The following is a 15,610-nucleotide window of genomic DNA, read 5'->3' as shown; positions in this document are numbered from 1 at the left end:
CTGGCACTTGTGCCACTGAGCTATATCCCCAGCCCTAATGTGATCATATTAACAGGTAGAGCTATTGGAGAGATTATTACGGTATGAAGGCTCTGCCCTCATTAATAATTACGACCTTTGTAAAGGAGCCCAGGAGAGCTCATTGGCCTCTTCATCATGTGCAAACACACAAAAGGCACCGTCTAAAAGAAGCCGGTCCTCACCAGACATCCAATCTGCTGGCACCTTGACCTCAGATGGTTCAGCCTCCACAAGGTGAAACATCAATTTCTGTTATTTATAAATTACTCAGTCTAAGGTATTTTGTTATAGCAGCTGTAACAGACTGAGATGATCAAGGCATGGAGAGGTGGAAAGACCTCCCACCAGTCAGCGCAGATATGGCCTGTGCCCTGGCTGCATCTGCACTCTTAGCCTGTATACCATGGTAACGGAGGAAATGTGCCTTGGGAGAAGCTGCACAAAAGCCAGCAGTGAGATGGTAGGCATAGTCTTTGTGTCAGTGGGGTCTAATTAGGAGCCTGAAACCACACAGTAGTTTGGACAGGGCACACTCACAATAGAGAATTGTTACTAAGGCGTGGCAAGGGACTGGTTGTAAGAAGTTGAGAGAACTCTGAAGTGTACATGCAAAGCAGCTGTGAGGAGCAGCCCCTGCCTGCAGAGTAAGCTGCAGATCTCACCTGACTCACTGGTGCGGAGAAGTCACTGGGGTGTGGCACTGGCAGAACATGCTGGAAATGCTTTCTGTGGGACAGCAAAGAAGCTATCCAAGAGGTTCTCAGAACTCAACACAAAGCCACAGGAAAGGATGCTGGGGAAGCAATCCCCGGATGAGGCTTTGCCAGAGTTCAGTGGGCAAAGCCGCAGGGCAGCTGCCATGGCAGACACCAGGCTGATTAGACACGGACAGTTCTCAGCATGGCTGTAATTATACCTGCTTTTACATTCGCAGCCCAGCCAGGGGGTCACGTGATCACTGATTTGGCTTTCCAAATCACTGTCAGTGCTGAAGTTTCCCCAACTTTACCAGCACATGAAAAGGCCAAGATCCTTGTCCTTTTCCCCAGCAGCAGGTACTCCCTACTTTCCAGGTCCCTGAGCTGAAACTCCCTGAGCTGGTCCATGTCAGAGTGAAGCCAGCAGACTGGGAGGCTGTATGCTTGTGGAAAGATTTGGCCTGCAAATCTCTGCCAAATTGCCAAGACTGGAAAAAACTTGAATCAGAGACCTGGGTAACTAGTCACCTAGAGTTTGCCCTTAATGGGGTGAATCTGCAGGAGCCTCCCTGAGGAGCCTTTGACCTCAGAGCCAGACCACTTGGGTTAAGATTCTGGCTGTGACTTGATACTATGTGCTTTGGTTTCCCTGACCTCTAGTGGGAATAATGACTATAACCACTCTTTCCTCCACTGAGTAAAGCACCTTGTCAAGCACCTTGAACAGTATCTGGCCCAAAGTCAAAGCTTGGGGAACCAGAACTGATCTTCTTTACCAGTCACTCCTTGCCCAAGGCATAGTTGTCAAGAAGTGACCGCATCTAAGTGGGCTCTGTGAAACTTTTAGAAGTGTTCCAGGTGATTAGAAGCTGAGTCAGTGTTGGCATCAGTGCCCTATACTGTTTTCTCAAACCACAGCAGAATCCTGACTGACACCACTCTGGCCTGGGTCCCTTTGAAGGCAGCAAGGGGCAGCATCACCCCTATTCCTGATCCCTAACAGATGGTCATTGTTCAGGAATTGTTTGCTACAAATGTAATGGTCAGCTCAGCCCAGCTTTCACCACAAAAGGGGCCCCAGCACCTTCTGATACTGCTTCGAGTTGCTGCTGGAGGCCACCCTCAGCCATTGCTTCTGAGGGCCAGCTTAGCCTGCTGGGCATATGCCACACAGATGGCTCCAGTCCTGGGATCTGCAGGGGGAACATGCACAGATGCCAGGGCTACAGGGAGCATTGGGTTCAAGCTGTGTCTGGGCTCAGACCCAGTACCCACAGGGTCCTCACCCTGGAAACACACAATTTCCTATCTCCCAACTCGTATTCAACCCATTCGAATACGGCCCTCAGGTCTCTCCCTGCCAAACGAATGTCAGGAGCCATCTGCTGCCAAGCTAGTGGCAGCTGTCGGGAACATGCTTACATACATATGAATAGACTTTGTTTTGCCTCATGACAAGATCTTCAGTTGAGCAAGGGGACATTTGCTAAATTATTCAGAGGTTACATTAACCTGAGGAAGGCAGAACTGACAGCCCAGGGGGAGGGAAGGAGTGAGAACCACTAAGGAGGCCCAGCAAACCTCAGCCTCAGCCTCAGCCTCAAGAGAATACCAGGCCCTGATCACCACCAGCAAGGCTGAAGCCAGGGTGACCCTCAGCAGAGATGGCAGAGCTGGAGCTGGTTTTTGGTGTCCCACTGAGGTGAAACTCGCTCAGCTGGTTCTGCCCAGCTCCACATTGGAGCTGCTTCCATAGAACAATAGCACAGCTCCCAAGTAGGCAGGTAGGCAGGCAGGCAGTGTCCTTGTATTACCACATTTAACCGTCACAAAACCTGCTAAGGAAAGGCAGGAATTAGCCTTGGGTCCCAGCTGGGAAACAGCAGCTTGCAAAGGTTAAAAAATTCATTCATGGGCATAAGATCTTAGGGTGGAGTGAGGACAAAGACCCAAGACACAAAATGGGACCTGTGCATCCTGTGCTATTTCCCCATTAAGGTGGAGAACAGGACCACAGTGGCAAAGCCTCCTGGAGGCCATAAGGAGCCCCACACAGGCTCCTTAGGGTGTGTAGAGTAGCCTATGTTGGCACACAGGGACCTCAGCTGGGTATTTCAGTCACAACTTTGTAGGACTGGTCTGGCTTCTAGAACCTTCTCCAAGAAGAAGATGGACCATGAAATGAGATTCGCCATAGGAAAGGAAGCTCTCAACTGCTGAGGTCCCTATAGAATGCACAATTCCAGGCTTTCCTGCGAACTGCTCTAGGAGCCTCAGGAAGCTGCCATTCCTGCTAGTTTCATCCTGAGATGATTCTGTGCACCTGGAACATAAAGCATTGCTTCAGGACATGGCCAGCCTCAGGTCAATGTTCTTAAACACTTGTGAGCCTCACCCTACACATACCCATCCTGAGGGAAAGGCCTCAGGCAGGCCCAAAGCAGAGGTCTCTGCAGGCATGTGTGGCCTCCCACAGGGCCTCTGTCACCAGCTAGAGCCCCAGATGACCCACACATGCATACCCACACCAGCCATACACACTGTCACATACCACACACAACACACATGGCCACGCACACTGCAGAGATGCCATATACACATGCCCCACACACCCCCATACAGCAGTGCACACCACCACATACCACACACACAACCATATGTACCACACACCACACAGCAGGTACAAACACGCCATACACATACAACATATACACACTTATACATGCATACGGCACATACCACCTACACATACCACTCAGACACACATACCACCACATGTATACACCACACACAACCCCTGTGCACATATGCATGTGTACCACACATATCCCATACATTTCCCACAGAGAGACCAATCACATGAAACTCACAACCCATATACACTACAAGTGCCACACAGCACATACACATGCATACATGTCAGGGTGCTGAGACTTCGCCAGGCCCAGCAGATTCTCACTCCCTAAAGCAGAGGTGCAGGAGATCTGGCCAAGTGTTCACCTGGTGCTGCCCCTCTTTCTACCTTCATGGCCTTGCACCTGCAGTGGCTCCTGTATGTGAGCAGGAATCGTTCTCTGTCTTCCATCGCCCTGAAAGGGCCCAGAAACTGGGTCCCCACAAGAGGTGGTATGGAGCAGACCCCACCACATGGAAGGACACTTGGTGGCTGCCAATAACAAGCCTTTGCGGTTTCAAGACATGGAGCTGGGGTCACTTGTCACCACAGCCATCCTGCCCCCTCCTGCTGCTGTCTCACACTGCACAGTCAGACCTGCCAAGGTTAACCTCATGGTGCTCGGACACAGCACAAAAAAGCAATGGGCTGCGGAGTGGCTCTTTGGCAGGAGGTGAGGATTCGGCTCCTTGAGGTATCCTGCAGTCCTCACACTTGGTCCTGTATATCCAATGCCAGCTCTTCCTGCAAAACCTTTCTGAAAAACAAACAGCAAAGAGTCATGTCACATCAAGCTGTGAAAGTGCTTTGTCTATAGGTGCAAGTGTATCTTTGTGCCCCCATGAAAGTAGTATAAGCCCAAAGAAAGTGACAGCCCTGGATTGCAGACCAAATGGGGCAGGGAAAACTCTCCCTTAGTGTTCTTTAGCCTCCCCCCACCTTTCACACCTTTCTCTGAAAAGTTGAGAGGACCACAGATGTAAAGGCACTGTTGTCTTTCATGTCTTGTAGGCCCGCCCCTCTGTTCCCATGGCAGCCTGCCTGGCACGCTGTGCCACACACTCTTCACACCACGTGCTGTCTGGCTCCTCGTCTGGCTTCCCCAGCTGGGCTGTGAATGGCTGGCGGGCAGCATCTGGGTCACCTGGCTGGGGGCACCTGGCCCACCGTAGGTACTGTGCCTGGCAAAGGGGCAGATGGACACGTGAGAAGACAGAGGAGAGCAGGGAGGCAGAGGAGACACACTGTGGAGCCTGACCTGTGGGCTGGGGGAAGGCCCAAACTACAAGCATTTCTCACCGTATTCAAGTCACTATGAGGGGCTCTGGAGAGAAGTCAAGACTGTAGGGTGCATTCGTCAGTCAACACCAACTGCGGCATCCTAGGAAAGTAATCACTCCCGTTACAGTGTCTGGGGGTGCGCTCACAGTGGGGGCACAAAAGAGGAGTGGACTTCTCTTGTGGTCCTGTCCCAGCCAGCTATTGCCTGGGGAAGCCTCAGCATCCTGGTGTATAAAGGATGGTCCAGCTATGCTCCCACCCATTGCTAACAGCACCCTGCTTGGCCTGCAGCCTAGCACAGCTCTGTCTACACAGCTGTGCAACGGCTAAGGGAAGCTGGACCCAAGACGGGGCCAAGGCTATGACCACCTATTCTATGTCTGCAGAGCATCCTCTAGGGCGTGATGGTGAACCTTTTAGAGCTTTCAGTGATACAAACAGCCCTCTTCAGCACATGTGCTGTAGGTTCACCACTCCTAGAACTGTGGGGGGAGGACTGCCGGCGGCGGCTGAAAAGATAAGAAGTATGAAATATGAATGACCTTTATTTTGAGAATGCGGAGAGAGACACCTCCGACCCCCTGGGGCGTGGCATCTCCCCCCGGGGCCCGCGATCTCTCCGTGGAACACGTGGAGTGAGGCACATAAGTAGCCTCGGCTTGGCGTGGAACCTAAGGGGGATCTTAGGGATGCACAGGTAGCCCATTGGTCTTAGTTTGGCGCCAGAGGTAGATTCCTAAGAGTGGGGGAGATAGGAGCTCCTTGGCTTTACCGGCTACAGTGTCCAGTCTGGGCCAAAACCCTTTCAACCACCACTGCTCTACAACAGGGCATCCACAATACATAGCGGAGAGGGGTGGTACCCCACAATCCCAGCTGTTCAACAGCCTGTGGAGATCAGACTCTAACCAAGGGAAGGGTGTGGCCGGGAGAGGGCCACTGAGGTCATTACAAAGAGCACTGTAACTCCAGGAGGATGCTGATGTCACTTTGTCCCTGACCTTACAATGAGCTTGAGGCAGGGGGACGTGACACAAACCTAACTACGTCTCTGCATCAGACCTTCACTCATCAGCACACATTCACTGAGCACGTACTAGCTACCAGGCTCTGCTGGCTCTGGAGGAAGAGCAGTGGATTAGCAATGATTAATAAGGGCTCAGCAATAACACAGCAAGGTCTGCCATGGAACAAGGAACAGGAGGGGTCGTGCTGGGGGAGCAAACGCTTTCCTAAACAGTGTGACTAAATACAGCTGACACTGAGGAGGTGATCTCAGAGCAAAGAAGTGAGCTAAGTAGAAATCTGGGGACACAGTAGTCTGGGCAGAGGAAAAGTACAAAGGTCCTGGGGTGGGAGTGTGGCTGGCATATTTGAGGTATCGCAGCAGGGAGAAAGAGAAGCAGGAGGAGCTAAAGAGGTAAGAAGGAGCCACACAGTGCAGGGCCTTGTGAAGGAAGGACCGGGGTTTTCCCACCTCTGTCTGGAAGCCCCTTTTCTCTTTCCTCGGTAGAAGTATGTGCTTCCAGGGGAAGCAGCCATAGAAGCTCACAGTCACACAGGGCCAGGGCAGGCCTGACTGCCATCTTCAGGCTGGTGCTCACAACTCAGGGTCAGCTTCCCCCAGAGCCCCCAAGACACCAGACACACAGGTCCCAGAGGTACAGTTCATGGCTTGCTTATCTTTAAAACCACCCAGGCCCCCTGACAGCACCGAGCGGCAGAACTTACCTCTGCCTGTTTCAGGCCTTCTGAGTCTCGCTTTAGAGACCCAGCTCTACAGACCTACAGGCCATTCTTTCTTACTTCTTGATACCTGCATGTTTGTCGCCTCTGCCTAAGAGCCAGGAATCTTTTCCAGGGAGTCTGTCTCCTCATCCTACCCTGTCTGCTCTGTCCGTACTCGGCTGCTCCCTCTGTATCCCCTTCATTCACTCTGTCACTCTCCCCAGTGAGCCCTTGTTTCTCTCTCCTTCCTTGAGTCAGCCTTTTGTCCCTGTGACAAAATACCTGGGAAAGTCAGTTCAAAGGAGGACAGATTTATTTTGGCTCATGGTTTCAGAGATTTCAGTCCATGGCTAGCTGGCTCCATTGGGTTTAGGGCTGTGTCAAGGTAGAAGAGCACGATGGCTGGAGCAAAGCACCTCACGTCATGGCAGACGGGGCAGGGGTGGGGCTGGGGGGGAGATAGAGCATCCCAGAAAGGAAAGGAGCCGGGGATAAAGTACACCCTCCAAAGCCACACTTCCAGGGATCTGCTCCATCCATTTAGCCCTCATTTCTCAATAAGCCCACTCAGCTTTGAATTCATCACTGGATTAATCCCCTTGGAAGTTACAGCCCTCATGATTCAATCATTTCCCCAGAGCCCATCTGCTGTGAACACTGCTGCCCTGGGGACCAAGCCCCCATCATGGGAGCCTTTTCCATGTATCCATACAGGCAGTGACCTCCCTGAGGGCAGAGTTCATGTTTATTTTGTTTCCTCAGGACAAGTACTATAATGGGAGATTCTGTGGATTGTTTGATCTGGTTTGGTTGGTGCAGGGGATGGAACCCAGGACCTCACACATGCTAAGCACCTGCTCTACTGAGCTGCATCTCCAGCACTAAAATGAGGAGCTTCTCATCTTCACTTTAAAGATGAGAAAAGCAAGACGAAAAGACCAAATAATATCCACAGTCACACCTACCCTTGGGGTAAGCCCAAAACAGAGCATCACCAAGTGTCAAGACCATCTTCTCTCTACTTGTGCTGTCTGCACTGGAGTCCTGGCCCTCGCCTACAGCAAAAGAGAAGCCCCAGAGGAAAGATCTCACCACACCTAGGGATCCGGCCCTTGGTCAGGTAAGTGCTCGCTCTATAAAGGCTTGCTCTGTGCAAGGCCAGGAGATCTATGAGTCTTGGCTTTTTTTTCTTTTTTTGGTCTGTTTATTTGTTTGTTCTGTCTCTTACTGTTTCTGTGTCTGTTTCATAGAGATTTGCTTCTTCTGGCTGTTGAAAAGATCTGTACTAAATCCACACACCTGTAATTCCCTCAGTTCAGGTCTGTTCTGGGGTGTGGGTTATGAGCGGGGCAGGACTCTGCCCCAAGGGGCTCACCGCCTCCTCCATAGCGTCTGACCGCAGTAACAGTCCTGCCTCAGCCCCAGGCTGGGACAGCGTGTGCAGAAATGGAGACATAAGGAGAGGGGATGGGGTCCTGATGTTTAGGAGACAGAGGTGATTTATCTGTCTTTCCCTTTTCTTTCTTTTCCCTTCTGCTGAGCTCCTCCTTTACAAAGAGGAATGAAAGCAGGAAGCAGGAAATGGGCGTCTCCTCACCTGTCCTTTGGCAGACCAAAGGCAGATATGTAGAAATAGAGAGTGGAATAGTGGTTACCAGAGGCTGGGGAGGAGGATGGAGTGGATCAGAGAGAGCACAGTTCATAGGTATGAAGGTGCAGCTGGGAGACAGGAATAACTTTTATTGTCCTCTAGGCCAGCAAGGTAACTGGTTAAGAAAAACATTGAGTATTTCAAAATTGCCAGTAGAGAGGATTGTGAATGTGCCCAACACAAATGATAAATGTTTCTGGAAATGTAGCGGGTATGTCAATCACCCTGATCAGATATTGTATATAGGAATTAAAATATTACATCATATCCCCCACATGTGTACAATTATTATAGAGTAATGAAAATAACATACATTTAAAAAGCAGTTGCTTCCCGTCTTTCATTTTCTAAAAGCTCTTCTTGACTGTCCAGGGCACAGAAGTTTATTTGGGCATGGACAGAAGGTTTGAAAGGGAAGAAGAAGGGTAACAGTCAGGTTTTCTTTCTTTCTTTCTTTCTTTCTTTCATACCAGGGGATCAAACTCACAACCTCATGCTTGCCAGGCAGGTGCTTATGTCGCTGAGCTAAACCCCTGGCCCCTACAGTGAGATTTTCTTTGTGAATCGAGCTGAGACTCCTTGTGCTCCCTGAAGAAGGACAGAGGGAGGAAAAGGGGGGAGGCTCTGGACTCTGCTCCCTGACTGAGCCCCTGGGAAGTAGCAAGAGCCTGGCGCTGATGGGATGTGAGTACAGAGGGCGCCCAGTCCCGCATCCCAGGGTGGCACCGGGCTGAGGTGAGAGAGGAAAGGACTGGATTGAGCTCACCTTGGCTGCCTGTCAGAAATCCCAAGGCAGTGATGCCTGCGCAGTGGTGTCCTCAGAGGGGTCCCCAGGAGAGCAGCTGTGATGAGTGTCATGACAAAGGACTGGTGGTCCTTGTGTCTCAGGATGCGTAACAGCTGCTTCCCCCACACCCACTTCGCTCTAGGGCACCATCCTAAGGGAACAGCTCGGGAGGACCCGGAAATGGTGGAAATCAAGTTGCTGCTGTGTCTTTGTGGAACTGAAGCTCCCAACCAAAACGGGAAAATTAGGATAAAATAAAGTTACTTTTCTTGTTCCCCTGAATCAGAAACAAGAAAAATGCCACAGGAGCAGAGGGAGAGGGAGATGTAAATTATACTGAGGGCCTGGGGGATGTGACTGCAGAAGGCTTCCTGGAGGAGGAGAGACTGACAGAAGCATAAAGTTCCGAAGTCTGCCAGTTTCCGTTTCCACTAAGTGGCGGATCCTGCCCTAGTCGAGGTAGACTTGTATCCCAGGGAGATGAATCCGACATCTCTTAGGTGTCCCAGCCGCGTGGGATGGTAAATCCCCGTACTCGGCCTGGACCCGCGAGGCACAGCTCCCTGCAGGTGCCGAGGTGACCAGCAGAGGGCGCAAGCTTGCCGTAGCCAGGCGCGGGTAGCGGGCAGGAACCGGGAGGGCGTGTAGGGGCGGAATCCAGAGGAACAAGCGCTTCCTGGCCTGAAACTGCCTTCCGAGGAGTAGGTACCTTTGAGATCCACCTCTGCATACCACCTTTCCTCCTAGGCCGTGCGCCTACCCTTGCATTCTCTTCTAGGACCTTGTCCTAACTTGTAACTGGGCAAAGAGAGGCTGTGGTGGTTTCCAGAGGCCTCTTGGGATGGCTGGGGCTATGAGAGGCAGCCATCCACCAAGTGAGCAGAGATGGATCCAAATGTCATCTACTATCACTGCTACTACCAATAATAATAAACTCTAGACCCACCACATGATGAAATGCTATTTAGACACTAAGCCCTTGTCTGGAAGGTACAAACAATCCTTCGATGTAAGATGGTGGTTTTTCTCCTTCCAGAATGATGCTTGGCCCTGCCCTCTACCTCAGAGCCTTGACACAGGGGTCTACACCATGCTGACTCCTTTGCCTTTTGGCTGTAAGTTGGGTGAGCAGCAGGAGACCCCACAGAAGATGAGAGAGAGGGCAGGAGTCAGGCTGAGAGGTGCTTCTCTGCTCCCTCCCTGTGTCCTGGCCTCAGGACACTGTGCCTGCTATGCCATCCCTCTGGACTCTGTTACCACCGGTTTTAACACTGCCCTTTGTCTTGAAAGCAGACCGACTTCCTGCTGTTGTCAGGTCCTGGGTGCATCCTCTGCTAGGCGCACACTTGTCCACCTGGTTGTACCTAACCCTTCACTAAATAGCTCTTCATCCAAACTCCCCAGGCTCTTCCTGCCAGGACTTGGACCTCCTCCCTGGTTCACTGAAAGGAGCACAATACAGAACTTTGGATAGGTAAGGGGAAAAGGCTTGATGCTTTTATCTGCATCATTTCCCTGAGCCCTCCAGGTAATGGAGAGGAATGTGGCCCAAAGGCTTCAACACCAGGTTCAAATTTAGAAAGCTTTGAAGGGGCCATCTAATGATGTCACCACAGGAGGGGAGCATATGCTGGCAAAGGCACTGGACTCAGTGCCAAATTTAAAATTTGCCATCCAGTACTAACGCACTGAATTTTTTCATAATACTTTAACTCTGCTAGGGACGTGCTTCTGATAAGATGCAGAAAAGATGGAGGGGGAAGGAGGGGGGACGGAAGGCGAGGATGGCAGCTTGCTAAGTAGGCCACATGAGCTGAGGTGACCTGGTTTTCCCTAAGCCAAAGTCTTACCCTGTTTAGGTGGTGCTGACTTCATGTCATAGAAGCCCTGCTACCCCTGAGGGACCTCGGGCCTCACATGTGTGCCGCGGTTATGCAGAAGCACCTCTTGTGGTCCCCAGGATGACTGATGGAGCCGTGTGTATTAAGCAGCTAGCTGGTCCTGTGCCGGGGCCTTGTGGGGATTCAGTACTTGGGAACTTCCCTTCCGTCCTCTTGTCACCTCTAGAAAGAAATGTCAGTGCTCCCCTACATGGTAAAGAAGGAAGAGGGGTGTGCAGCGAAAGCCTCACTCTGACCCGGGAGCCGCGGCTCCTCCTAAGTGGCTTCTGAGTGAATGAGCAAACAAGTGTGTGTCCAGTCCAGGCCAGCCCTCCACAGACTCGTCCCTGTCACCAGAGCATCTTTACTCTCTACCCTTTGGATTCATTTTTTAGCCCTGGGTGTGAAATTCCCGTAGCCCTATTGGCTGAACACAGCACATGTTCTCCATCTCATGGCCCTGGGTGTGGCCATGCTGGTCTCCTGCCCCTCTTGGCCTGTGAGGCTGCAACCTTAGCTGGTTGCTGGACAGGGCTGGCCTCAGAGGTCCCCGAGTTCCCACAGTGTCACTCAGTTGCTTGAAGTCATCACCTCGTGGTTGTAGGTGGAGGTTGCCATCTCCTCTCTGGCTGTTGGCAGGAGCCCTTGCCTACTTCTAGAATCTGGCCGTGGTTCCCTGCCACCCGGTCCTCTCTGCCTGGCAGCTTCTTTCTGCAGACTCGATGAGCCTGTCTCTAGTTCTAGTCTGCTCAAAGCCTTGTGCTTGTGTGTGTGTGTGTGTGTGTGTGTGTGTGTGTGCGCGTGTGCATAACATCATCTGTCTCGATCATGACCTAATCCAGGGTGCCATCCATCACCTTTGCCATATCCTAGTGGCTAGGAACAAGTCCCAGTTGCCCATCTTCCCAGGTAGAGAGGCTGAGAGCCTTCCAGCTCCTAGGCTGTGACCTATGGCTGGGTCATCTTAGGTGTGTCTGCCACACGTGTCCCTGGGAGTCCTGTTATCTGCTGGGGAATGAACAAACTCACATGTTTTCCTTCTGAGGAGTCTAATTTCATTTTTACCTTGACATCAGGAAATAATTTCTTCAAGTCTCCTGGTAATGTTTGTTGCTGGCTTCCTGGGAGAAGGGAGAAAAGTTGCCCTCACACACTAAACATCCGCTGCTCGGATGCCCATTCTTGTCTGCACGCGCACGTTGCTGCTGGTTTAGATTTCCCCTGCTCACTGCTCAGCATTGTGCCACAGGGGTCATGATGCTAGTTTCATCCTTGGCACCCAATGTATTCACTTCTTTTTACCCTTTTCTTAAGTAACAATATGTTTTGCTCTGAGATAAAGTAGGTATTCAATGGCAAATAACATAGATGCCAGCCGACAGTGGATTAAACACACAAGGGATTTACTTCAATCACCTAACGAGGTCCAGCGTAGGCAGCCCTGGGCTGGTGAAGCTACTCAAAGATGTTCCTGGCTTCTACCTCCAGTGCCTAACTTTAGTCTTCATGATTACAAAACTGCTGCTGCCTCTCTGGGTATCACATTCATGTTTCACACAGGAAAAGCAGAAACTTGAGTTTTTATTCTGAAAGTTTCACCTGCCCAAGGACCTCTATGAGAACCTGAGCACAAGGTCACCGGCAACTTCAGGGGTACTGGAGAAGCAGGGGTTTTGTTTTGTTTTGTTTTGTTTTGTTTAAAGTTGGGCACATTCCTAGCTGGAACAGGAATCAAAGTTCCATTAGTGGGCACACAGGAAATGGATCTGAGGTAGCCACCATCAGGACCACTGTGGGAAATGAGGCCATATCTCCCTTGGTTTCTCGAAGCTGCTGCTTCGGCAGTGACAGCGCTTGATTCTCTCCAATCAAGCTGCAGTGGGAGGCTCTGCTGACGCAGAAACACTCTTGCTGTATTTGCAGGAAAGGTGTCATCTGAAAGCGTCAACTGCTGTCAAATGGCACCAATGGCACTGCTGCCCAGGAGCTCTGCTGGCCAGAGCTTTGTGTGGTAGCAGGGGTCTCTGCAGGGAGTCTGCAAAGTGATGGGACAGAAATTCATGAACCACGCCCCAGGGAAGACCGTTGCAAACCCCCTGAGCACAAGGAGCACAGCACACTGGCCCTCCCCTCCGCTTACTGTGGTGGGGTGCTGACCCCGAGGCTCTTTGGGTTGCAGTCTGGCCTGGCTGGGTAGTGCCAGCAGAGGTAGGAGCCTCCGATGATAGGGGGCAGGGAGAAGCTGGTCTCCTGTGCCCTCCTCGTGGGGAATATTTCCACGCATGTGACTCCCCCGCCTGGCACCTGTCCAAACCTTTGTGTGGCTGGGACAAGGCAGCCCCAGCCCCTGGGCTCAGGGATCAGCACCTTCCCACCCTTCCTCCAGCCCAGGGTTAGCAAGTCTGACCTGAATCCTCAGGTTCTTTGTTCGGCAACTCAGCCTGCCATGTGTCTTGTAACCAGCACTCAGCCTCAGAGTCCTGCTTTAAATAGATGCCAGCGGTTTGTCCCCTGCCCAGATCCTGACTCACACAGATGGCACAGCAAGCACTCAGACAGCCATCACTTAGCTTTAACAGTGATTACCATTCTGCCTCTCTTGCTCCATCTATTTTTATGTTTGTGGTAAAAATTCCAAGCATCATGATATTGCTAAATGATTTGGCATGTATTTCTAAAAAATAAAGACATTTCCTTATGTGACAGGCATGTTAAGTTGCTCACACCTATGTTCACATATTAACATACCCAACAAAACCAGCGAATGTTCTCAAAGTTATCTGATACCCAACCCATATTCAAATTCTCCCGTGTTCCAGAGACATTTATATTACAGTGGATTTGTTCAAATCACATTGAAACAAGATTCACATACTTCATTTGATAGACTTAACCTTCAGTAGTCCTCCCCAGGATGGCACACACACATACACACACACCCACCACCACCACCACCATCCCACATACTCCACACACATCACCACCCCCAACATCACACAAACCACCATCACTACACAATACCACACACACTAACAACACATACATCACATACACAGACACGATCACCATCACACACATTCTGCATATGCCACCATTGCCACAAGCACTCCACATGCAGCACACACACCACATTATCAGCACATATGCATACACACCACTCCACATATGTGTGCACATACACAGGCAGGCATTTGCACACTGCATGCAACGTCCTGCCTCACCCTGCTCATGCCCCCATCCCACTGGGCCCTTAAACAATAACCTCCCCTCACAGGACACAAGTCCTCCTCCCTTTTCTAAATCCCAAAACTCCAAGCCACTCCTCCACAACTTGAGGCAGACTTTGTTTTTTCTATCTTATTTGGTTCTCCCCCTAATCATATGTGGAGCCACGCAAAGGCAAGAAAGAAACCTCTCATCTCTCAATCTCAAAGGGACCTTAAGGCTCATCTAATCTAATCTAATCTAATCTAAGCCATGAATTTTCTCTTATATGGTGTCAGAATTTGCATAAACAGCACATCACTACCCACTGTACAGATGAGAAGATGAGTGCCAGAGAATCCAAATGGTGTGCCCAAAGACACATAGCAGCTGGCAGAAAAAGAGGCACCATAGTTGGCGGATATCCCACTGTACCATACACTTTTACCTTTCTGCTTCCTGAGGCACCCAGCACTGAGACAGGGAAGGTAGAAAATGCTTACCAGTGCCTGCCTTACAGATAAGTTACTGCTCTGTACTTGTACGATTGAGAGTTAATGATTGGTGTTTTCTAGCTAAAACTTCCACTCCATATTCCAATCAGTTTGAGTTTTTAGGAAGTATTTGACCCACTGGGGGTGCCGGAAGCCCTTCATGATGTCTAATAGATTCATCCATCATTCTTAGAGTCTTAGTCACTTTCTTATCACAATACCAAACACCCACAATTTAAAGTAGCAAAGGCTTATTTTGGCTCATGTTTTAGTCCATCATCAGCTTGCTCCAAGACAGGACAACATGGCAGAGGAGCATGGCAAAAGAGAGCCATTCATGACATAGCATCATGGAAGTAGAGAAGTCAAGAGCTAGGAAGGGAGATATAACCTTCTGGGACATACCACAGTGACCCACCTTTTGCAATAAGAGTTTCCTAACAGTAAATCAGCTATAATGCCACTTTAACCCGATCACCTTCCAAAGATCCCCACTATGCTTGGATGAGGCTTTTGGGTACATTTAGACATAAATCATAACATTCCACCTCTGGTCCCCTCACTACGGAAATTCCTGAGCATCTCTTTATGCAAAATGCATTTAGCCTATGTCTGAGAGTTACTCAGTTAAACAGTTAAGACTAACTGAAAGTTTTAACAGTTCTAACATTGCTGAAAATTCAAGTTCAAAGTCTCCTCTGAGACTTAAGTCAAACTTCTAGCTATGAACCCCTATTAAAATTAGAAAGAATGTTAAATATTTAGCACAAGCTAAATATTTCCATTCCCAAAGGGAGGAGGGGGAGGAGAAAGATAGAAAAGAATGGACCCCAAATAAGACTAAAATCCAGCAGGATAAACATTAAATCCTGTAGCCCATGCCCAGCACCTGGGACAAATTGTAGTGAGGAAATGTGAACTCCAAAGGGCTTAGTTAGCCCCATCGTTATGGCATCGCCAGTGGTTGCAGCCCTCATGGCTTCTCTCTGGGGCTGGCTTTGATCACTCCTTGCAGTTTTCTTCAGCCATTCCACATACCTGGCTCATCCAGTGTTCGGAGGTCTCCACTACACTTTTGGTTTCACTCACAGCTTCATGTAGTATCCTCTCAGGTGCACACTGCCTGTTTTCCCATCCCTTCTTTTGAAATTTGAGTGGAAGCCTCCTTGACCCTACAACTCTTTTTTTAAAA

The sequence above is a fragment of the Cavia porcellus genome, unplaced genomic scaffold (assembly GCF_034190915.1).
Source record: "Cavia porcellus strain 051 isolate PalLab524CR breed Dunkin Hartley unplaced genomic scaffold, mCavPor4.1 scaffold_12, whole genome shotgun sequence".
In the NCBI taxonomy this organism is placed as follows: domain Eukaryota; kingdom Metazoa; phylum Chordata; class Mammalia; order Rodentia; family Caviidae; genus Cavia; species Cavia porcellus.
This window is presented reverse-complemented; position numbering follows the sequence as displayed.